The 23,398-nt window shown below is 47.8% G+C and overlaps 1 non-coding gene across 1 annotated transcript; it reads right to left on the bottom strand.

The window, feature by feature from the left end:
- Nucleotides 1-326: 326 nt before the first annotated feature.
- Nucleotides 327-464, bottom strand: LOC119921515. The gene has a single exon (XR_005448549.1). It is a non-coding gene; the product is annotated as a small nucleolar RNA SNORA7 (small nucleolar RNA).
- Between the last annotated feature and the right edge of the window lie 22,934 nt (nt 465-23,398).

Here is a 23,398-nt window from a genome sequence, read left to right as displayed (position 1 = left end):
GTCCTCTGACGTTTTGGCTCATACACTTTCCTCTAGGTCACGCTCCTTCTCTAACAATACAGATTCTACTTAATGATTCCTTTAAATCCATAGTCTCTCTTGTCTTGTCTTGCCATCGAGTCATTTCCGACCCATAGCTACACCATGGACACATCTCTCCCAGAACGCCCCGCTCTCTATCTGTAATCATTCTGGTAGGGTATCCAAAGAGTTTTCTTGGTGCAAATAAGGAAGTGGTTTACAACTGTCACCTTCCTCATAGTAAACTCGAGTCTCCGCCCTCGACTCTCTCTCATGCTGCTGCTGCCCAGCATGGGTGAGCTTTGACTTGTAGCAGATTGCCTTCTACTCCCTAGCCACTGTCCAAACTGGGAATGGAATGGGTAGGCCTCTGCTTGACTCTCCCTCCCGTAGGCAAGACTGGTAGAGTAGTGAAAACTCTCCAGGTGCGACCCTGAGAGGGGGCATAATCTCTCGCTCAACCTAAAATACAGGAAGTCACAGTGATCCTTGAAAACTTGGGAAGACTTTGGTACTAAAATGGTCTGGAGAGGTGATCCAGGCCCCTTTGGTAGGGACCAAAAAAAAAGAGGAGCTGTTCTTTGAGAATTCAGATTGCTTTCATCCTAGAAACCCACTTGGGAGGAGAACGCAGCCTGTACAAGGTCTTTGTGGGGATCCAATTTTTTTTTATTATATTTGTCAATCGCTTCGCTTACTGAGTGCCAAACAATCTACTGAGTCCTGGGGTAGGTACAAGCTCATCAGATTTGGCACAACCTGGGATTGTGTGACAGGTCCCACATGGGGCTCACAGCCTACATCGGAGTGAGGAGGATTTAATATCCACTTTACAGATGAGGGACCTGAGGGGCAGAGAAGTTAAGGGACTTGCTCAAGGTCACACAGCAGACAAGTGGCAGAGCCTGCACTATCAGTTAATAGTCTTTATTGAGCACGTACTATGTTCAGAGCACTGTTCTAAGCTCTTAGGAGATTACAATAGAACAGAATTAGCAGACACATTCCCTGACTGAGCTCACTCGGAGGAATGTGCTCTTTCCTCTAAGCCATGCTGCTTCTCCTATAAGGTTGTGACACCTAGTCTCACTGCAAAGAGAGACACCAGCTTCTAGTGCACTTTCAACACGGCAACTGATGATTCTTATTCGATGCCAAATCGCAGGCAAGCCTATCAAGAGATAACTTACAGGTCACTGTCAGCCACGGGTACAGGTCTGGGTGTCAGGAGACCTGGGTGTCAATCCCAACTCCACCACCTGACTGCGTGTTACCTTGGGCAAGTCACTTAAAGACGCTGTGCCTTAGTTTCATTATCTGCAAAATGGGGATTAAGTACTTATTCTTGTGGGCAGGAAACTATACGCTCCCAAGTGCTTAGTATAGTGCTCTGCACACAGTAAGAGCTCAATATATGTGACTGAGTTATTGGAGCACCCTTAACTCTGTGCCTCCTTCTCCTCCTCCTCCTCCTCCTCCTCCTCTTCCTCCTCCTCCTCTTCCTCCTCCTCCTCCTCCTCCTCCTCCTCCTTCTTCTTCTTCTTCTTCTTCTTCTTCTTCTTCTTCTTCTTCCTCTTCCTCTTCTTGGAGAGTTAAGCAGAGGCCTACCCATTCCATTCTTAGCTTGGGCAGTGGCTAGCTAGTGGAAGGCAATCTGATACAAATCAAAGATCACCTGTGCTGGGCAGCAATGGCATAGGAGAGAGTCAAGGGTGGAGACTCAGGTTTACTGCACGGAAGGAGGCAATGGTAAACAACATCTGCATTTTTACCAAGAAAACGCTATGGATACGCTACCAGAACAATTGCAGATCGAGCTGGGGGGTTCTGGGAGAGATGTGTCCATGAAGTTGCTATGGGTCAGAAATAACTCAGTAGCATAAAATAAGAAAAGTCCCATTCATTCACTCAATCATATTTATTGAGCACTTAGTGTTGCAAAGCACCGCACTAAGCACTTGGGAGAGTATAATCCACTGGGTCCAATCTGATTAGTTTGTATCTACCCCAGAGAATTGTACAGTGTCTAGCACTTAGCAAGTTCTTAAAAAATACCATAACAAATAAAAATAAAAATAAATACAACTGATTGATTGATTGATCCCACTGCCTCCTGGAGTCCTTCCCAAATTGATCTCTAATCTTCCCATCTTGTATCAATGCCTGCAACCTCAGCCCTTCCACTCCACCTAAGGACTTTTCACAAGTCCTGCAAAACTTATTTGTATCTTGTATACCCTAACACTCCCTCTATCTGTAATTGATTTAGGCATTTGTCTTCTCTGCCAGACATCAGGGTCAGGGACCATATCTTAAAACATTTTACAGTCTTCCAAGAGCTTAGTAGAATGTTCTGAACAAACTATTTCCCCAATCCATGGTATTAATGATGATAATAAGAGAAGCAGCGAGGAATAGTGGAAAGGGCACGGGCTTGGGAGTCAGAGGTCATGGGTTCTAATCCCGGCTCTGCTCCGATCAACTGTGACTTTGGGGAAGTCACTTGACTTCTCTGTACCTCAGTTACCTCATCTGGAAAATGGGGAATAAGATTGTGAGCCCCACGTGGGACAACCTGATTACCTTGTATCTGCCCCAGCGCTTAGAACAGTGCTCCTCACATAGTAAGCGCTTAAGAAATGCCATCATTTTTATTATGATGATGATGATGACGATGAAGGGAGGGAAGTTGTATAACAGCTGTCCTGGTAAATATCTCAAAGTTGGAGTGAACCATCGAGTTTATGATTTTTCATGGGAAGATCGGGGCTGGGAGTCAGGGGATATGGGTTTCAATCCCAGCTCTGCCACTTACCTTCTGAATGACCCTGGGCAAGTCACTTTTCTGTACCTCAGTTCTCTCATCTGCAAAAATGGAAATTCAATATCTATTCTCTCTACTACTTAGAGTTTTAACCCCTTGTGGGACCCGATCATATTTATATAACCCAATGCTCACTACATTGCACAGCACAAGGTAAGTGCTTAACAAGTACCACAATTATTAACAGTAGATAGTCCAGTTATGTGAAAATGAGGTAGATTCCATGGTTCTCAGAGATCCCATCTTGTCAGATGTTCTGATTGAGATGGTTCCCTTCTCTATGTCTGGTTAACATTGGCAGATCATGGTCAACCACACCACAGTGATGGAATTCCCCCTTCTGGGGTTCTTAGAGGTCCAGGAGCTGCAGCTGGTCCATGCCGTGCTGTTCCTCCTGCTCTACCTCGTGGCCCTGACGGGGGATCTCCTTATGATTGCCGTCACCTCCCTTGACCAGCGCCTCCACACCCTCATGTACTTCTTCCTCAGACACCTGTCCATCCTCGACCTCTGCCTCATCTATGTCACCGTCCCCAAGTCCAACCTGGTTTCTCTGACCACCTGCCACTCCATCTCCTTCCTGAATTGTTGTTTGAAAGCCCTTTTGGTGCTTCTGTTTGACACTTCAGAGCAGTTCATCCTCACGGCAATGTCCTACGACCATTACACTGCAATCTGCTGCCCCCTGTGCTAAGAGGTCATCATGGCCTGAGGGACCTGTGGGAAGATGGCGGCCGCTTCCTGGCTCAGCGGATGGCTGCTAGGAGCATCCCTTTCAGTTAGTGCATTATTCCTGCCCATTTGTGGGTCCCTTGAGATCCAAGACCTCTTCTGTGTCGTCCCCTCCTGGCTGAAGATCTCTTGTTCAGAAGAACATGCAACCCTCAATCTGACTGTGGCCACTGGTTTCTGTTTGACTTTGTTTTGCTTTGTTCCAATCATTGTCTCTTTCATTCATTCATTCATTCAATCGTATTTATTGATCGCTTACAGTGTGCAGAGCACTGTACTAAGCGCTTGGGAAGTACAAGTTGGCAAAATATAGAGACGGTCCCTACCCAACAGTGGGCTCACAGTATAGAAGGGAGAGACAGAGAACGAAACAAAACATATTAACAAAATAAAATAAATAGAACAAATATGTATAAATAAAATAAATAAATAGAGTAATAAATACGTACAACCATATATACATATATAAAGGTGCTGTGGGAAGGGGAAGGAGGTAAGACGGGGGGATGGGGAGGGGGGGATGGGGAGGGGGAGAGGAAGGAGGGGGCTCAGTCTGTGAAGGCCTCCTGGAGGAGGTGATCTCTCAGTAGGGCCTTGAAGGGAGAAAGAGAGCTATCTAGCCGGATGTGTGGGAGGGAGGGCATTCCAGGCCAGGGGGATGACGTGGGCCAGGGGCCGACGGCGGGACAGGCGAGAACGAGGCACGGTGAGGAGATTGGCGGCAGAGGGGCGGAGGGTGCTGGCTGGGCTGTAGAAGGAGAGAATAGAGGTGAGGTAGGACGTGGTGAGCGGAGGATGCGGGCTGGGCTGTAGAAGGAGAGAAGGGAGATGAGGTAGGAGGGGGCGAGATGATGGAGAGCCTTGAAGCCGCGGGTGAGGAGTTTTTGCATGATGCGAAGGTTGATTGGTAGCCACTGGAGATTTTTGAGGAGGGGAGTAACATGCTCAGAGCGTTTCTGGACAAGGAGAATCCGGGCAGCAGCGTGAAGTATGGATTGAAGTGGGGAGAGACAGGAGGATAGGAGATCGGAGAGGAGGCTGATATAGTAATCCAGACGGGATAGGATGAGATCTTTAACGAGCCGGGTAGCGGTTTGAATGGTGAGGAAAGAGCGGATCTTGGCAATGTTGCGGAGGTGAGACCGGCAGGTTTTGGTGACGGCTTGGATGTGAGGGGTGAGCAAGAGAGCGGAGTAGAGGATGACACCAAGGTTTCCGGCTTGTGAGACGGGAAGGATGGTAGTGCCGTCAACAGTGATGGGAAAGTCAGGGAGCAGGCGGGGTTTGGGAGGGAAGACAAGGAGTTCAGTCTTGGACATGGTGAGTTTTAGGTGGCGGGCAGACATCCAGATGGAGGTGTCCTGAAGGCAAGAGGAGATGCGAGCCTGGAGGGAGGGAGAGAGAGCAGGGTCAGAGATGTAGATTTGGGTACTATCAGCGTAGAGATGATAGTTGAAGCCGTGGGAGCGAATGAGGTCACTAAGGGAGTTAGTGTAGATCGAGAACAGAAGGGGACCAAGAACTGAACCTTGAGGAACCCCTAGAGTATGGGGATGGGAGGGGGAGAGGAGAGGGAGGGGGAGGGGATGTGCATATCTTCTTCACTGTGGTAAAGATCCAGTCTGCAGGGGGACGGTCCATAGACTTTTCCACCTGCCAGCCCCATCTCACCATTTCCTCTGTTTTTTTTCACTACTGGTTGCTTCTCTTATTTAGCGCCTCCCTCAGAGTCCCCCTCGTCCCTGTATCTGTTGATACCCGTGTTTTACACGGTGATGCACCCCGCCCTGAACCCTCTCATCTAGAGCCTGAGGAACATGGATATAAAGTCCGCCCAGGGGAGGGTTCTAAAGGGGGAAATTAATCTCTGAGAAGAGGAGGCCCCTCCTCTTTGCATGATTTACCACAACCTCACAACCTATGGGTTTCATTCAATAGATCAATTGTATTTATTGAGCGCTTATCGTGTGCAGAAAACTGTCCTGTTTGGAAGATTACAACAGAGTTGCACCCAACCCTTAGACCCACAACACCTATGTCTGTAATTGAAATTTATGTATTTATATTAACATCTGTCTCCTCCTGTATATTGTAACCTCACTGTGGGCAGGGAACATGTCTCCAACTCTATGATATTGTCCTTTCCCAAGCACTTAGTACGGCGCTTTGCACACAGTAAGCACTAAAAAATGCAATTGTTTGATTAGTAGACACCATTACTTCCCACAAAGAGGTTACAGTTCACAGAGAAATCCCCAGCAAAGGCTATTCTGTTCTCTTTCAGTCTCTTCACTCCAGTTTTTACTGGCTGAATACATTCCCAACCCACACTCCCCAACACATTCATGCACTACAGTCTCTCCTCTTTCCAGTCTGATAATGTCCATAAATGACAAATCAATTGTGTGGGCCTCCACTCTCATGACCTCCCCACTCTGTCCGATTTTTATTCACTCTAATCCTAGCACTAATGATCTTTGGAAGGACAAGGCTCATCCTTCCCACTCTTCCCCATTCGTTTGGCCCCTAGCCCTCCATCGATCTCCTACCACTAACGCACAACCCTGGGTCACCGGCACAGTCTGCCTCCTTTGCTCTTGTGGATGAGGAGCAGAGCCCTACAGTTGGAAATCTAAATATCAGGCCGATTTCGTCCACTTCAAGTTTGTCCTTGAGTGCTTTAACACTGCCCTCTTCTCCACCCATATTTACACCTATGCCTATCATCCTCTCCAGTTGTTCCAGACATTTAACTCCTTCTTCTGGCCCCCTGGCACCCCACCTCCCCTATCCCTTGACCCCAAAGACCTGGACACCTATTAAGAAAATTGACACTATCAGATGTGATCTTCCTGAAATCTCTCCTGTCCCTCCTTAGTCAACCACCCTCCTGCCCCCGCTTCAGCTCTTCCAACTTTTTCAGGAATATCTCTAGAGGAAATCTCTTTCCTTCTGTCAAATCCACCACATCCACCTGTGCATCTGATAAGGTGCATCGTCACGCCTTAACAAGACTCATGTCCTCTCCCTTCTTCCCACCCTAACAGCCATCGTCAAGTGTTTACTCTCTAATGGCTTTGTCCCTACTGCTTTCAAACATGCCCAACTCTCCCCTTCCGTGACTCCACGGTTCCCTCCAGTTATCACTCCATCTCCCGCCTACCATTGCTCTCCAAACTCCAAGGGCAAGTTGTCTAAACACAGTGCCTCAAATTCCTCTCCTCCAATTCTCTCCTAGACCCCCTCCACTGCACATAAACCTTCCATCCCCTTCACTCCACAGAAACTGCCCTCTCAAAAGTCACGAAATGATCTCTGTCTTGCGAAATCCAACGCCCTCTAATCCATCCTAATCCTCCTCAACCTCTCGGCTGACTTCAGCACTGTCGACCACCCCCTACTCCTGAAAACATTATCCAACCTTGGCTTCACTGTCCTCTTCTGGTTCTCCTCTTATTTCTCTGGCCACTCATCTTCAGTATCCTTTGTAGGCTCCTCCTCAGTCTCCCACCCACTACTTGCTGGGGTACCTCAAGGTTTAGTTATGGGTCCCCTTCTATTCTCCATCTACACCCACTCCCTTTGAGAATTCATTCGCTCCCAATAGCTTCAAATACCACCTCTATGCGGATGATATCCAAATCTACATCTCCGGCCCTAATCTGTCTCCTTCTCTGCGGTATCACATTTCTTCCTGCCTTCAAGACATGTCTACCTGGATGTCTTCACATCACCTCAAATCTACCATGTCCAAAACGGAACTCCTTATCGCCTCCTCCCAAACCCTGTCCTCCCCTGACCTTACCATCGCTGTAGATGGCACCACCATCCTTCCTGTCTCACAAGCCCATAACATTGGCATTATCCTTGACTCTGCTCTCTCATTCAACCCAAAACATATTCAATCCATCACTGAATCATGTCGGTCCCAACTTCACAACATTGCTAAAATCCACCCATTCCTCTCCATCCCAATTGCTACCATGTTAATACAATCACTCATCTTATCCCTCCACGATGTCTGCATCAGCCTCCATGCTGACCTCCCAGCCTCCTCCCTCTCCCCAATCTAGTCGGTACATCACTCTACTGCCTGAATCATTTTTCTACAGAAACATTCAGGACATATTTCCCCACTCCTCAAAAAAATTCCAGTGCTGCCCATCCACCGCTGCACCAAACAAAAACTCCTAACCATTGGCTTTAAAGCACTCAGTTACCTTGTCCCCTCCTACCTCACCTCGCTACTCTCATACTACTACCCAGCCCACACACTTCGCTCCACTAAAGCCAACCTTCTTACGGTACCTTCATTTCCTCTATCTCGCCGCTGGCCTGTCTCCCACATCCTGCCTCTGGCCTGGAAGGCTCTCCCTCCTCAAATCCGACAGACAATTACTCTCCCACCATTCAAAGGCTTATTGAAGTCACCTCTCCTCCAAGAGGCCTTCCCAGACTAAACCCCTCTTTCGTCTTCTCCCACTCTCTTCTGTGTCACCCTGACTTGCTCCTTTTGTTGATGCACGCACCCAGCCCCACAGCACTCATGTACATATATGTAATTTATCTATTTATATTAATGTCTCTCTCCCTCCCATTAGACTGTAAGCTTGTTTGTGGGCATGGAATGAGTCTATTCACTGTTGTACTGTACTATCCCAAGTGCTTGGTAAAGTGCTCTGAACACAGTAAACGCTCAGTAAATACGACTGAATGAATGAATGCATTTGAGAGAGATCCCTCCAGTAGACAGTCCTCAACATTTTTTTTTCCGAATCATATTTGTTAAGTACTTATTCTGTGCCAGGCCCTGTACTAGGTGTTGGGGTAGATACAAGTTAATCAGGTTAAACACAGTCCCCGTCCCACCTAGGTCTCACATTTACATTTAATTCCCATTTTGTATATGGGCAACTGAGACACAGACAAGTGAAATGACTTACTCAAGGTCACACAGAAGGCAAATGGAAGAGCCAATATTAGAACCCAGGTTAATAATAATGACAATGATAATAATAATGATAATCATGGTATTTGTTAATCCCTTACTGCGTGACAGACACTGTACTAACAGTTGGAGTAGATGCAAGCAAATCAGGTTGGAGAGCGTCCCTGTCCCATGTGGGGCTCACAGTCCCAATCCCCATTTTACAGATGAGGTAGCTGAGGCACAGAGAAGTGAAGTGACTTTCCCAAGATTATGCAGCAGACAAGTGGTGGAGCCAGGATTAGAACACATGACATTCTTCGAGCCCAGCATCATGTTCTTTCCAGTAGGCCATATTGCCTTTTAGCCTAATCAGTCTCATTTATTGAATGCTTACTGTGTGCAGAGCACTGTACTAAAGGCCTGGGAGCATACAGTATAACAATATAATCAAGCTGGTAGACATGTTCCCTTTCTCCCATGAGCTTACAGTCTAGAGGGGGTGACGAATGTTGAAATAAAAGTCAGGTGGAGAGGTGCTTACTCCCCATCTTATAGAGGAGCAACCTGAGGCACAGGGAAGTTAAATCGAATGTCCAAGGTCACAGCAGAGAGTGGTGAAGCTAGGTCCAGAACTCCAGTCTTCCAGCGATATCTTTGCTGTCCACATTAACCATCTCTTTTGAAGGAATTCTGGTGGATCCACCCTCCCCATACAAGGCTGATTCATTGATCATAAACCTCCCCCAGAGGTGGCCTAGTACCAGCCGGCAGAGATGGGGCTTGAATTGGGCTAGTGGATACAGCCCTGGCCTGGGAGTCAGCAGGACCTGTGTTCTAATCCCAGCTCGACCACTTATCTGCTATGTGACTTTGGGCAAGTTACTTATTTTCTCTGTGCTGCAGTTACCTCGTATGTAAAATGGGGATTTAGACTGTGTGTCCCATTGAGGGACAGAGACTGTGTCCACCCCAGTTTGCTTGTATCTCCCCTGTGCCTAGTTCAATGCCTGGCACAGAGTAAGCGCTTAACAAATGGCACAGTTATTATTATTAGTTCAGGGTCTCTCAATTCCCAGGGACATGTTCTGTCCCCCAGGCCCACAGCAGCATGGCCTAGTGGATAGAACATAGGTTTGGGAATCAGAAGGCCCTGGCTTCTAATTCGGATTCCACCACTTTTCATCTGAGTGAGCTTGGGCAAGTCACTTCACTTATCTGGGCCTCAGGTACCTCATCTGCAAAATGGGGATTAAGACTCTGTGCCCCATATGGGAAAGGGACTGTGTCCAACCTGATTAACATATATCTACCCCAGCGCTTAGAACAGTGCATGGCACGTAGTAAGCCCTTTAGCAAATACCATAAACCAAACAACAGCAGCAGAGCTTAACTAAAAGCGAACTGACATTCTGGTGACTGTTCCTTTTCCCAGGGGAGCCACCAGGACTGGGCTTGGGGGTCCTCCAGAGAATCTCACCTGCAACGCTCTTTGGTGACTAGCCAATAATGAGGTCCCAGTCCCATCCCCCAAAGAGCCCGTTCTCCCGTGGAATACTGACCGATCCTAATAAGGGGAAGTTAGAAGCAGCCGTTGATTCTTTTGCCCTTGGTGATCCAAGGTGAGTGGGGGCCAAGAGGTCTGGAAAGATTGAACCCCCTCCTCCCAGACTGATCCCCCTCCTTCCTCTCCCCCTCCCCATCCCCCCCGCCTTATCTCCTTCCCCTCCCCAAAGCACCTGTGTATATGTATATGTTTTTGTACGTATTTATTACTCCACTTATTTATTTATTTTATTTGTACATATTTATTCTATTCATTTTATTTTGTTAATATGTTTTGTTTTGTTCTCTATCTCCTCCTTCTAGACTGCCAGCCAGTTGTTGGGTAGGGACCGTCTCTATATGTTGCCAACTTGTACTTCCCAAGCGCTTAGTACAGGTCTGTGCACACAGTAAGCGCTCAATAAATACGATTGAATGAATGAATGAATTCCAGCTGAACCTCATGGAAGCAATCAATGGTATTTATTGAGTGCATTTTTTGTACAGAGCACTTTACTAAGATTTTGGGAGTGTACAGTATAACAGAGAAGCTCTGCACACAATAAGTGCTCAGTAACTATGACTGTTTGATAGGCAGCATGGCATAGTGGATAGATCATGAGGCTGGCAAACAGAAGGACCTGGGTTTTAGTACTGGCTCCCTCCTTTTCTGCCATGTTACCTTGTGGATTAATGGCGATTAAGACTGAGCCCCGAGTTGGGACAGGGACTACAGTGTCCCACCTGATTAACTTGTATCTACCCCAGTGCTTAGTGAAGTCTCTGGCACATAGTAAGCACTTAACAAATGCCATTGAAGAAAAAAAAACAGAGTTGATAGATATGTTTCCTACCCACAACGCCCTAGGGGGTACCTTGGTCAGAAACTTTGCCCCAGATATCAGACCACATCCTCAGTCTAGTTTCTCAATCAATGAATCAATCTATTTTATTTATTGAGTGCTTACTGTGTACAGAGCACTGTACTAAGCAAATGGAGAGTACAATACGACAGAGTTGGTAGACATGTTGTGTAACAAACAATGGTCTTACAGTCTAAAGGATCGTTTATTCAAGTTTCCCTTCACCATTCATTGGAATGTTAATTTCAGTGTTCAATATTTCTCACTCTCTCATTGGTCCACCTAGACAGTGGATCTTGTCTGCATCAAAAAGAAACAACACACCATCAGTTTTAAAACACTCAATCACCTTGTCTCCCCTATCTCTCCTCGCTGCTCTCGTTATACAACACAGCCTGCACACTTCGCTCCTCTAGTGCCAACTCACTATGCCTCAATCTCACCTATCTCACTGCTGACCCATTGCCCATGTCCTACCTCTGACCTAGAACTCCCTCCCTCTTCATATCCGACAGACAATCACTCTGTTTCACATTCAAAGCCTTTAGAAGACATATTTCGTAACATAATTCTGCCACTTGATTGCTGTGTGATCTTGGGCAAGTCACTTAATTTCTCTGGGCATCAGTTTCCTCAGCTATAAAATGGGGATTAAGTACTTCGACTCTGAGGCAAATGTGGGAAAGGGACTGTGTCTAACTTTATCCTGTATCTACTCCTGCCACTTAGAACAGTGCTCGAAACATAGTAAGTGATTAACAAATTTCATTAAAAAATGGAAAAAGGAGGAAGAAGAAGAGGAAGAAGATAACTACTGGGAATCAGCGTGGCCTAGTGGAAGGAGCAAAATCCTGAGAGACAGAGGACCTGTGTTCTAATCCTCACTGCACCACATGTCTGATGTTTAATCTTGAGCAAGTTACTTAACTTCTCTCTGCCTCAGTTACTCATCAGTAAAATTGATATTCAATACCTGTTCTCACTTTGACTTAGACTGTGAGACGCACGTGGGACAGGGACTGTGTCCAACCTGATTACCTTGCATCTACCCCAGCATTTAGGGCGGTGTTTGACACATAGGAAGCCTTCAATAAAACCCATAATTATTCATGAGGAGGATGAAGATGGGGAATTTGGATTTATTTGCCTTGTCTTCTACAAGGAAATAGGAGAGATTCCTATTTTCACTTTCCCAATCTCAGTTCTCTTGTGAAACTCCCTCCCTGGCCCTCTCTCCCTCTGTGCCTCCCATTCAGACTCACGGCATCGGGCCTTGACTTCGGTTTTCATGCTGGGTCACATCCCTGGCTTCTCCTTTCGAGCCTGGGAACCCGTGGTGAGGAGGAAGATGCTTTACACACCAGATCACATAGAAGACCTGGACGGCACAGCCCACTAGGGAGTTGGATTACCTGATCTCCTGACCCCTCTCAAAATCCTCTCCCTCCAACTCAACCTCCAACTCCATCTTTTTGCACCTTATAAAACCTGCTAGGTCTAACTTCACAACATAGCTAAAATCTGCCCTTTCCTCTCCATCCCAACTGCTACCACACTAATCCAAGCACTTACCTTCTCCTGTCTTGATTGCTGTCTCAGCCTCCTCGCTGCCCTCCCTACCTCCTGTTTCTCCACACTCCAGTACATACTTCACTCAGCTGCCCAGATCGTTTTTATGAGGAAACTGAAACATAGTAAAGTGAAGTGACTTGCTAAAGTCACCCAGCGAGTAAGTGGTGGGGCAGATATTAAAACCAGGGCTACTGACTCCCAGGACTGTGTACCTTCTTCCCATAGGTAGCACTTCTTCCCTAGTGCCAAGGTGCCATGATCTAACTGGTAGTTGCTTTGACATATTTGTGTTCTTCTCTGCTCACATTAGCCAACAGGAAAGGGCAAATTTTAGCTATGTTGTGAAGTTAGAACCAGCAGGTTTTGGTGACATTGACTGTAATGTCTTAATGAGAGAGATGAGACAAGGATAATACCAAGGGTATGGACTTGGGAGACTAGGAGAATAGTAGAGCTGCCTACGGTGATGGAAAAGATAGGAGAAAACAGGGTTTGGGTGGGGAAATGGGGAGTTCTGTTTTGGATATCCACATGGATATCCCTGGTGACTCATCTGCCACCCGCTTTCTATCTCTCCTTGACGCCGCCAACCACTTGCTCCACCCCACCTCGCCCACTCACCAACTTGGGCGTACCCTCGAACTAATCATCTCCTACCGCGGCACTGTGTCCACCCTCACCAACTCTGAAATCCCTCTCTCTGATCATAATCTTCTCACCTGCCTCCTCACTCACACTCCTTTCCCCTGTAAATCCATATTACTCCCTCACAGAGATCTCTGATCTCTTGACCGAATCCATCTTTCTGAGCACCTCACACCCCACCTCGCCTCCCTCTCCTCTGTACCCAATCTTGATGATCAGATTAATGCTCTCAACTACACCCTCTATACTCGACTCAACGTGCTAGCTTCGCTTTCCCTTCACCGCTCTCGTACCACTAACACACAGCCTTGGATCACTGCCACTGTCAATTCCTTCGGTCGTATGCTCGAGCTGCCGAACGCTGCTGGCGAAAGTCTAAACACCACGCCAACCTCGTTCACTTCAAGTTTATACTTTCTTGCCTTAACCCAGCCCTCTCCTCTGCCAGACAAAACTATTCCTCCTCCCTTATTGACACCCATGCCCATCATCCCCGTCAGCTTTTCCGTACATTAAACTCCCTTCTCAGGCCCCCGGTTCATCCCCCTCCTCCTTCCCTCACCCCCAACGATCTGGCCTCCTACCTCCTTAATAAAACTAAATCCATCTGGCCTGACCACCTCAAGGTCATTCCCCGCCCTTCTCCAAACCCCCGGCTCTCAACACTCTCTGCTACTCTCCCATCCCTCCCAGCAGTATCCTCAGAGGAGCTCTCCTCTCTCCTCTCAAGTGCTACTCCGGCCACCTGTGCTTCTGACCCCATTCCCTCTCATCTCATGAAATCTCTCACTCCGTCTCTTCTCCCCTCCTTAACTTCCGTCTTCAACCGCTCACTCTCCACTGGTTCGTTCCGCTCTGCCTTCAAAAATGCCCATGTCTCTCCCATCCTAAAAAAACCCACTTTTGACCCCACCTCACTTTCTAGTTATCGCCCCATCTCCCTTCTACCATTCCTTTCCAAACTCCTTGAACAAATCGTCTACACACAATGCCTCGAATTCCTCAAGACCAACTCTCTCCTCGACCCCCTCCAGTCTGGCTTCCGTCCCCTACATTCCACAGAGACTGTCCTCTCAAAGGTCACCAATGACCTCCTTCTTGCCAGATCCAACGGCTCATACTCTATCCTAATCCTCCTCGAACTCTCAGCTGCCTTCGACACTGTGGACCACCCTCTTCTCCTTAACACGCTATCCAACCTTGGCTTCACAGACTCCGTCCTCTCCTGGTTCTCCTCTTATATCTCCGTTCGTCCATTCTCAGTCCCTTCTGCAGGCTCCTCCTCCCCCTCCCATCCCCTTACTGTGGGGTTCCTTAACGTTCAGTTCTTGGTCCCCTTCTGTTCTCGATCTACATTCACTCCCTTGTTGACCTTATTAGCTCCCACGGCTTCAACTACCATCTCTACGCTGATGATACCCAAATATATATCTCTGCCCCTGCTCTCTCCCCCTCCCTCCAGGCTCGCGTCTCCTGCCTTCAGGACATCTCCATCTGGATGTCTGCCCACCACCTAAAACTCAACATGTTCAAGACTGAACCCCTTGTCTTCCCTCCCGAACCCTGCCCTCTCCCTGACTTTCCCATCGCAGTGGACGGCACTACCATCCTTCCCGTCTCACAAGCCCGCAACCTTGGTGTCATCCTCGACTCCGCTCTCTCATTCACCCCTCACATCCAAGCCGTCACCAAAACATGCCGGTCTCAGCTCCGCAACATTGCCAAGATCCGCCCTTTCCTCTCCATCCTCTCCATCCTGCTCGTTCAAGCTCTCATCCTATCCCGTCTAGACTACTGTATCAGACTCCTCTCCTATATTCCATCCTCTTGTCTCTCCCCACTTCAATCCATACTTCACGTGGCTGCCCGGATTGTCTTTGTCCAGAAACTCTCTGGGCATGTTACTCCCCTCCTCAAAAATCTCCAGTGGCTACCAATCAATCTGCGCATCAGGCAAAAACTCCTCACCCTCGGCTTCAAAGCTCTCCATCACCTCGCCCCCTCCTACCTCACTTCCCTTCTCTCCTTCTACAGCCCAGCCCTCACCCTCCGCTCCTCTGCCGCTAATCTCCTCACCGTGCCTCGTTCTCGCCTGTCACGCCATCGACCCCCGGCCCACGTCATCCCCCGGGCCTGGAATGCCCTCCCTCTGCCCATCTGCCAAGCTAGTGCTCTTCCTCCCTTAAAGGCCCTACTGAGAGCTCACCTCCTCCAGGAGGCCTTCCCAGACTGAGCCCCCTCCTTCCTCTCCCCCTCCTCTCCCTCTCCATCCCCCCACCTTACCTCCTTCCCTTCCCCACAGCACCTGTATATATGTATATATGTTTGTACGTATTTATTCCTCTATTTATTTATTTATTTATTTTACTTGTACATATCTATTCGCTTTATTTTATTTTGTTAATATGTTTTGTTTTGTTCTCTGTCTCCCCTTCTAGACTGTGAGCCCACTGTTGGATAGGGACCGTCTCTATATGTTGCCAACTTGTACTTCCCAAACGCTTAGTACAGTGCTCTGCACACAGTAAGCGCTCAATAAATACCGTTGATTGATTGGATGTGTTAAATTGGAGTCTTCAGTGGGACATCTAAGTAGAGATGTGCTGAAGTTAGGAGAAAATACAAGACCACAGACAAGAAGAGAGGCCAGGGCTGGTGATATAGATTTGGAATTATCAGCATAGAGATGGTAGTTGTAGCCACGGTAGTCAATGACTTCTCCAAGAGAGTAGGAGTAGATAAAGAATAGAGGATAAATGAGTATGTTTGAAAGAAGTGGGGAAGGAACTATTGGAAAGTGAATTGTTAAAGATCAAGGTGAGGAAGGGTGGAAAATAGGGGGCAAGTGATTTTATAAGGTGCAAAATGATGGAGTTGGAGGTTCAGTTGGAGGGGGAGGATTTTGAGAGGGGTCAGGAGATCAGGTGATCCAACTCCCTAGTGGGCTGTGCCGTCCAGGTCTTCTTCGTGATCTGGTTTGCCAGCTCAGGGCTGTTCATCCTCACGACCATGTCCTATGGCCGCTATGCTGCCATCTGCCTCCCCCTGAGCTACGAGGTCGTCATGACTTGAGGGGCCTGTGGGCAGATGGCCGCCGCCTCCTGGATCAGCGGGGGCCTGTTTGGAGTCTTATTTGTACCTTCAATCTTCTCCCTGTACTTCCGTGGGTCCAGCAGCGTCCGGGCAGTTTGTCTGTGATGTCCCCTACTTGCTGAAGATCATTTACTCCGAGGACTACGTCGCCATCGATGTGAGCATCACCGCCAGGGTAGCGTTAGGTGTCATCTGCTTCATTCCCATCACTGTCTCATACTTCCACATTTCTGGGCCGAACTGAGGATGCCAGCCACCAAGGACCAGTCCAAGGCCTTCTCCACTTTCTTGCATCACCTCATCATCGTCACCGTCTTTCTCTCTATGGCCACCGTCGCCTACCTCAAGCCCGTTTCAGATACCCCTTCGGTGCTGTATCTATTGGTGTCCATCTTCTATATCATCGTGCCACCTGCTCTGAATCCCCTCCTCTACAGTCTGAGGAACCAGGAACATGAAGTCCTCTCTGGGGAGAATCCTAAAGGGGAAATTCCTAATCCCCCCTCTATGGTTCCTTTCACTGTCTGGTTCCTTTCACTGATTGCCCCATCCCTTATCATCTAGCCTAAAAATCCAAAGACAAAGTCCAGCGACTGAGGAATTTCCAGTGTCTGAGAGGAAGGCTGATTAGACGTGTGTAATTGATAATTCATTGCTTGGGGGGCATCAAGACCTAGTGGAATCAGCACGTGGCTGGGAGTCGTTAGACTTGAGATGTTTTCCTAGTTCTGCCGACTACCTGCTGAGCGACCTTGGTCCGCAAACTAACCCCTCTGGGCCTCTCTGTAAATCAGGATTCAATATGTGCTCTCTCTTTCTCTTACCCACTGAACCCCTGAGGACCGAGATATATGTCTCTTCTGATTTCTACTCCAGCACCTGGCAGTATTTAGCAAGTAAACTATTGATAAATTCCATTATTATAATGCTGTTATAACTAATAAAGATAAAAAATGAGCAATATATGAATTTTAAGATCACTCTTGGTGGTTATGAAAATCGAAAAATAGCTCAGTGACAAGGGGGAAGGGAAGCAACCACGGACCCTCTCCCACCCACTTTTGACTGGTCCAATCCTTGTCCCCCAACTGTCCATCCATCCATCAATCCAACAATCAATCCATCTATCCATCCATCGCATTTCTTTACCACATCCCGGGTTCAAAGCACTTTAGAAGACTCTCATGAGAGTTGAAAAGAAATAAAATGCATTATTCCTGCTCTCCATGAGATTATGATCTAATGAGGAAGATAGACACAGAATGAATTACATAGATTAGGAAGGAGAGAAGGGAAAGATGGAAAAGTGGACGAAGGCTTGATTCAAGAGTTTAGTTTCTATAGTCAGTATGACCAAAGCTTGAATGGATTTGCAATCAGGATGAATAAGCAGAAGCAGCGTTGCCCTGTGAGTAGAGCGCGGGCCTGGGATTCTAATGGTCTTGGGTTCAGATCCCGGTTCCACCACATGTCTGCTGTGTCACCCTGTGCACGGTCGCTTAATTTCTCCATGCCTCAGTTCCCTCATCCATAAAATGGGGATTGAGATGTGAGGCCCACGGGGAACACGGACTCTGTCCAATCCGACTAGTTTGTAACTATTTCAGCACTTAGAATAGTGCCTGATATATAGTAGGCGCTTCAGAAAGGCCATCAGAAAAAGTTACAGTTGGCTGATTGACTGACAGATTGAGTGTCTCAGGTTGTGAATTAGAAAAAGGTGAAACGATTTACAGTGGCTAAAGACTGTCGGTGAAAACAGGAACGGTTGGGACACTGGGATGCAGATGCGGCTGTTTCCACGGGAGCCCCGAGGGCCGGCACCATCGCTGATGCTGCAGGGACCGGGCTCTTATCTCCCAGAAGCCTCACGAATCACGTGACCAGATGGTGCTTGGCTTGTCCAGGCCACTAGATCCCTCGGCATGGCTCGGAGCCATCCTCCTCGGAGCAGTTCCTGCTTTATCTACAGGGACGGTAACCCATCTGGAAAACTTCTCAGGGTCTGAGGGAGAGTAGAGAGGGACCAAGGGCTCTTCTCCTCGCTGTTCCTTTCTGGCTGACTGAACACAAGATTCTGAGGAGAAAGAGGGGACCAGGCCAGCTCTGTAGAGGTCAGCGACCTCCAGCCCGACGGCGCCCCGGTGAGAGTAACCGGGGGTGAGGGGGATGGAGGGGCAAGAGAGAGGAGGATGAGGATGGAAGAGATGGAGCCAGTCTGGAGCCTAATTTGGCGTTCGGACCAGAGCAACAGCCCCCAGTGGGGCAGGGGTGCTTGTAGGAGGGGCGGTGTTTTACAGTTCAGTAACCCCCAATCATCACACACCTCTCCTCCTTCCTCCTCAAACCTAGCTACCATGCCAAATACCCAGAAGGCTAAGGTGGTCCAGCACAGTGTCAGCACTGTGGACAATAACTTCGTCCTTCAGTGGGTCCCAGAATCCCTTGCAGAAGTGTGACCAGCTTTGGATAGCCACTGGCACTGTTAGCAATTCCTCCCTGTAAGGGTTATTCCCAAATGTTGGGAGAAGACAAATAATGGGACAAATTGTAACCCCTGCCTTCATGAGCTTTCCAGTGTACTGGGCTCGGTTTACCCAGTATAATTTACTATCAATCAATTAATCTTGAATCATATTTACTGAGTCCTATCGTGTGCACTAAGCTAATTTAGAGTAAGAATAGTAATATTAGTACTTGTTAAGCTCTTACTATGTCTCAAGCACTGTCCTAAACGCTGGGGTAGATGTTAAGCAGGTTGGATACAGTCCTTGTTCCACATGGGGCAATCCTAACGCCCATTTTACAGATGAGGTAACTGAGGGTCAGAGAAGTTAAATGACTTTCCCTTGGTCATACGGCAGACATGACGTGGAGCCGGAATTAGAACCCAGGTCCTTCTGACTCCTTCTGACTCCCAGGCCCGTGATCTATCCACTTCATAGCACCGTAACAGACACGTTCCCTGACCCCACTAGAAGGAAAGAAAGAATGGAAAGATGAATATGCAATTATTGCATGCCATTTTAAAGATGAGGAAACTGACGTCCAGAGACGTGAAGTGACTTGCCCAAGGTCTCAAAGCAGCAAAGGGACAGAGACAATATTAGTACCAAAGTCCTCTAACTCACACTAAGCTATGCTTGGGAGAGTACAATAGAACAGAGCTGGTAGATGTGTATGCAACCCTCAAGGAGCTCACAGTCAAGAAGAGAATTCCTGGGCCCATACTTTTTCCACTAAATGAGGATGGAAGTGAGTTAATTCATGGGTGAGGTAAGTCAAGTGGGTTTAGAGGACTGGGAAATGAATAGGGGAAGCTGGGTGAAGGAGGAGGGGATTTTAGCAGTGCTCAGAATTCGGAAGGAACTGTGCTTTCTCTGATTTTGAGTGGATAAGAGAAGGAGTTCCAGGTTAGGATGGAAACGGGAAAATCTATAGTGAGTAAGAACTATAAAGTTGCTTTGAGACCTGAACATTCGTGCTGAACAATGGAAAGGGGGTGAAGTGCAGTCATAGTGTGGGGAGCCTTAAAGACGATTGTGAGATTTTGTTTCTTGTAAAAAGACACAACTTGTCCTGAGGGGAGGTTGAGGAGACGAGAGACGTTGGCTGACCGATGTCTTGGGAAAGGACTAGAAGATGAAGTATGATGAATGGAGGCTCCTTGGTGTCCGTGATCATATGTACTAATACCGTGTCCTCTGCAGGTACTCAATAAATAGAATTGATGGACCGAGTCCCATCCCTTCACCCCCAAAATCAATGTCTCCAAATTGAAATCTTCCCTACCTCTTCCTGTGCAGGGAGTTGACATCATTCCCTAGAAATGTTCAATGTCTCCACGGTGAACTCAAAGATCATTTTGAATTCAATAACTGTCTTTTCTCCATAGAGAAACACCAGCATCCTGTCAATTCCTTCACTCATCCCATCAATTGACTCTAACTTTTCTCTTCCCTCATCACATGCAGAAAATCAGTTCTGCATCCCAAAAATGCCCAACGTCAACTCGGTGAGGGAATTCCTCCTGCTGGGTTTCTCGGAGATCCAGGTGCTGCATCTGATCCACGCTGCACTGTTCCTCTTGGTCTACCTGGCGGCCCTGTCGGGGAATCTCCTCATTGTCACTGTCACCATCTTCGACCGGAGCATCCACACCCCCATGTACCCCCATCCTCGGAGTGAACAGGGATTGTCTCTCTTAATTCTGAATTGTACTCTCCAAGCGCTTAGTACAGTGCTGTGCACACAGTAAGCACTCAATAAATTTCATTGAATGAATGAATGATTGAATGAATAACAAGTTTGAATGACAAGAATGAATGATTGTTTGGGCTGCATCATGGATTAGTGGAATGAGCATGTGGCTGGGAGTCATGAGATTGTAAAGGTCTGCCCACGTCTGCCACCGGACTGCTGTATGTCCTTGGTCCAGCCACGTAACCTCTTTGGGGCTCTCTGTAAAATCGGGATTCAATATGTGTTCTCTCTTTCTCTTACAATCTGAGCCCCTGTGGGTCAGGAGACGTGCCCGATATGATTAGTTTGTTTCTACTCCAGCACTTGGCAGTCTTTTGCAAGCAAATTCTTAAGAAAGTTAATACTGATAATGTTGATAATACTGAAAATCACCGTAATTTTTTGAATTTTAAGATCACTCGGTGGTTATGAAAATCAGAAAATCGGAGGGTGACTAGGGAGAAAGGACGCAATCATTGAAACTGTCCCACACATTTGAGAAGCAGCGTTTCTCAGTGGAAAGAGCCCGAGCTTCGTTGTCAGATGTCATGAGTTCAAATCCCGGCTCTGCCAGTTGTCAGCTGTGTGACTTCAGGTAAATCACTTAACTTCTCTGTACCTCAGTTCCCTCATCTGTAAACAACGTGGGACAACGTGATCACTTTATAACCTACCCAGCGCTTAGAACAGTGCTTTGCACATAGTAAGCGCTTAATAAATGCCATTAACATTATTATTATTATTATTTGACTGCCTGTTTACCTGTCTAGGTGCCTGTCTCCATCTTCTGGACTGTGAGCCCGTTGTGGGCCGGGATTGTCTCTATTTGTTGCTGAATTGTACTTTCCAAACGCTTAGTACAGTGTTCTGCACCCAGTAAGCGCTCAATAAGTACAATTGAATGAATGAATTGACTAATCAAATTCTTGCTTCGAATCCATTCGTTTATACATCCCTCCCTCCTTCACACTCCTTCCTTCCCGAACCGGCCATGACTGATTCCCCCGCTCCCTTCCCAGGGGAAAAAGGCCCTTTTAATCACCGAGTTACTTTAACAACATCCCCATTCACACCTACTCAACCCACCCATGCTATTCGGCTGTTTACTCCTCTTCTCATGCGTCTCCCCTCCCATGACCCCCCCATAACAGTACCGCCCTACTCCAGAACTACCATCCATAGGACTCCATCCTCCACCTTAGAGACACTTCTGCCAAGAGCCCCTGGACTCCCCTTGCCATTAGCCTTTTTGATTTGATTTGACTGACCCATGGGCAATTCATCCTTCTGCTGTGGGCATCATCTGCCTATTTTATGGTTGCTTCTGCATGTTAATTGTTAACTGCCCTCTCTGATGTCATCATCTGCTTATTTTACTATTGCTATGGCAAGTTGATTGTTAACTGCTCTCTGTGATGTCATCATCTTCTTATTTTGTTATTGCCATCGAATGGTAAATATTAACCGCTCTGTGATGTCATCACCTGCTTATTTTATTGCCATCGCATGCTAATTGCTAACTACTCTGTTACGTCATCATCTGCTTATTTGAGTATTGCTATCTCAAGTTAATTGTTCAATGCTCTCTGTGATGTCTTCATCTACTTATTTTATTATTGCTACTGCGTTATTGCTACTGCATGTTAATTGCTAACTACTCGCTGTGCTGTCATTTACCTTGCTGACCTCACCATAAACTATCAATTCCCCTGCTCCCATCTGCCCTTCCCAGTCCTCACTCCCTTCCCCTCTCCCACCCAGCTCTTTCCCTCTCTTTTCCCCGCCCCCACCCCTCCCCACATCCCCTACCCAGAATCCCTCTGTACCAGCGTCAACCTTCAACCTCTCCCTTCCAACCCCCTCCCTCCCCTCCTCCTCGCCCCCGACCCTTCCTAGTTCTCTTTTCTTATCGCCACCCCTCTTTCCCCTTTCCCCACCAACTCATTCCAATCCAAACCCTCCCAACCCCTCGCACCCTTCCATAGCCCTGCCCTCCCTCCCTCCACAGATGCTGCCAATTGTGGCCTTTGGAACCCCCGCTCCATTATAGGTAAGTTCCCTTTCATCCTTGCCTGTTCCTTACCAGCCCTCTCCTACTCCTCGCCCTAAATGAAAAATGGATCACCCCGGATAACACGGTCTCTTCGGCTGCTCTCTCCAGCAGAGGCCTTTTCTACTCCCACATCCCCACACTCACCGGAAAAGGTGGAGATATCGACTTCCTTCTCGCCCCCCAATTTCACTATCGCACTATCCCTCCATCCCCCTTCCCTTTCCTTCCCCTACACAGAAGCCCATATTATTCACGTCTACCATCCCCTCCAGATTCTTGTAGCCGTCATCTACCGCCCCCCGGCCCCACCTCCAAATTTTTTAACGATCGTGACCCCTTTCTCACTTTTCTTCTTTCTTTTTCCATGCCCACTCTGCTCCTTGGAAAAATCAACATCCACATGGATGTCCCAGGAGCCTCCTCTGCCGCCCACCTTCTAACTCTCCTTGACGCTGCCAACCTCCTGTTCCACCACACCTTGTCCACTCACCAACTTTGTCACACCCGCGACCTCATCTCCTACCGCTGCACAATCTCCACCCTCACCAACTCTGAAATCCCTCTCTCTGATCATAACCTTTTCACCTGTCTCCTCACTCACACTCCTCACCCCTGTAAATCTAGATTACTACCCCACACAGACATCCGTTCTCTCGACCCCGTCCAACTTTCTCAGCGCATCACACCCCACTTCGCCTCCCTATCCTCTCTGCCCACTCTTTATTACCGGATTGCCGCTCTCAACTACACCCTCTGTACTCGATTCAACTCACTCGCTCCCCTTTCCCTTCACAGCTCTCATACCACTAACCCACAGCCTTGGATCACTGCCAATGTCCGCCTCCTTCGCTGTTATGCTCGAGCTGCTGAACGCTGCTGTC

The sequence above is a fragment of the Tachyglossus aculeatus genome (genome assembly GCF_015852505.1).
Source record: "Tachyglossus aculeatus isolate mTacAcu1 chromosome 12 unlocalized genomic scaffold, mTacAcu1.pri SUPER_6_unloc_2, whole genome shotgun sequence".
In the NCBI taxonomy this organism is placed as follows: Eukaryota; Metazoa; Chordata; class Mammalia; order Monotremata; family Tachyglossidae; genus Tachyglossus; species Tachyglossus aculeatus.
The sequence above is the reverse complement of the archived record's forward strand: the minus strand, read 5'-3'. Positions and strand labels throughout refer to the sequence as shown.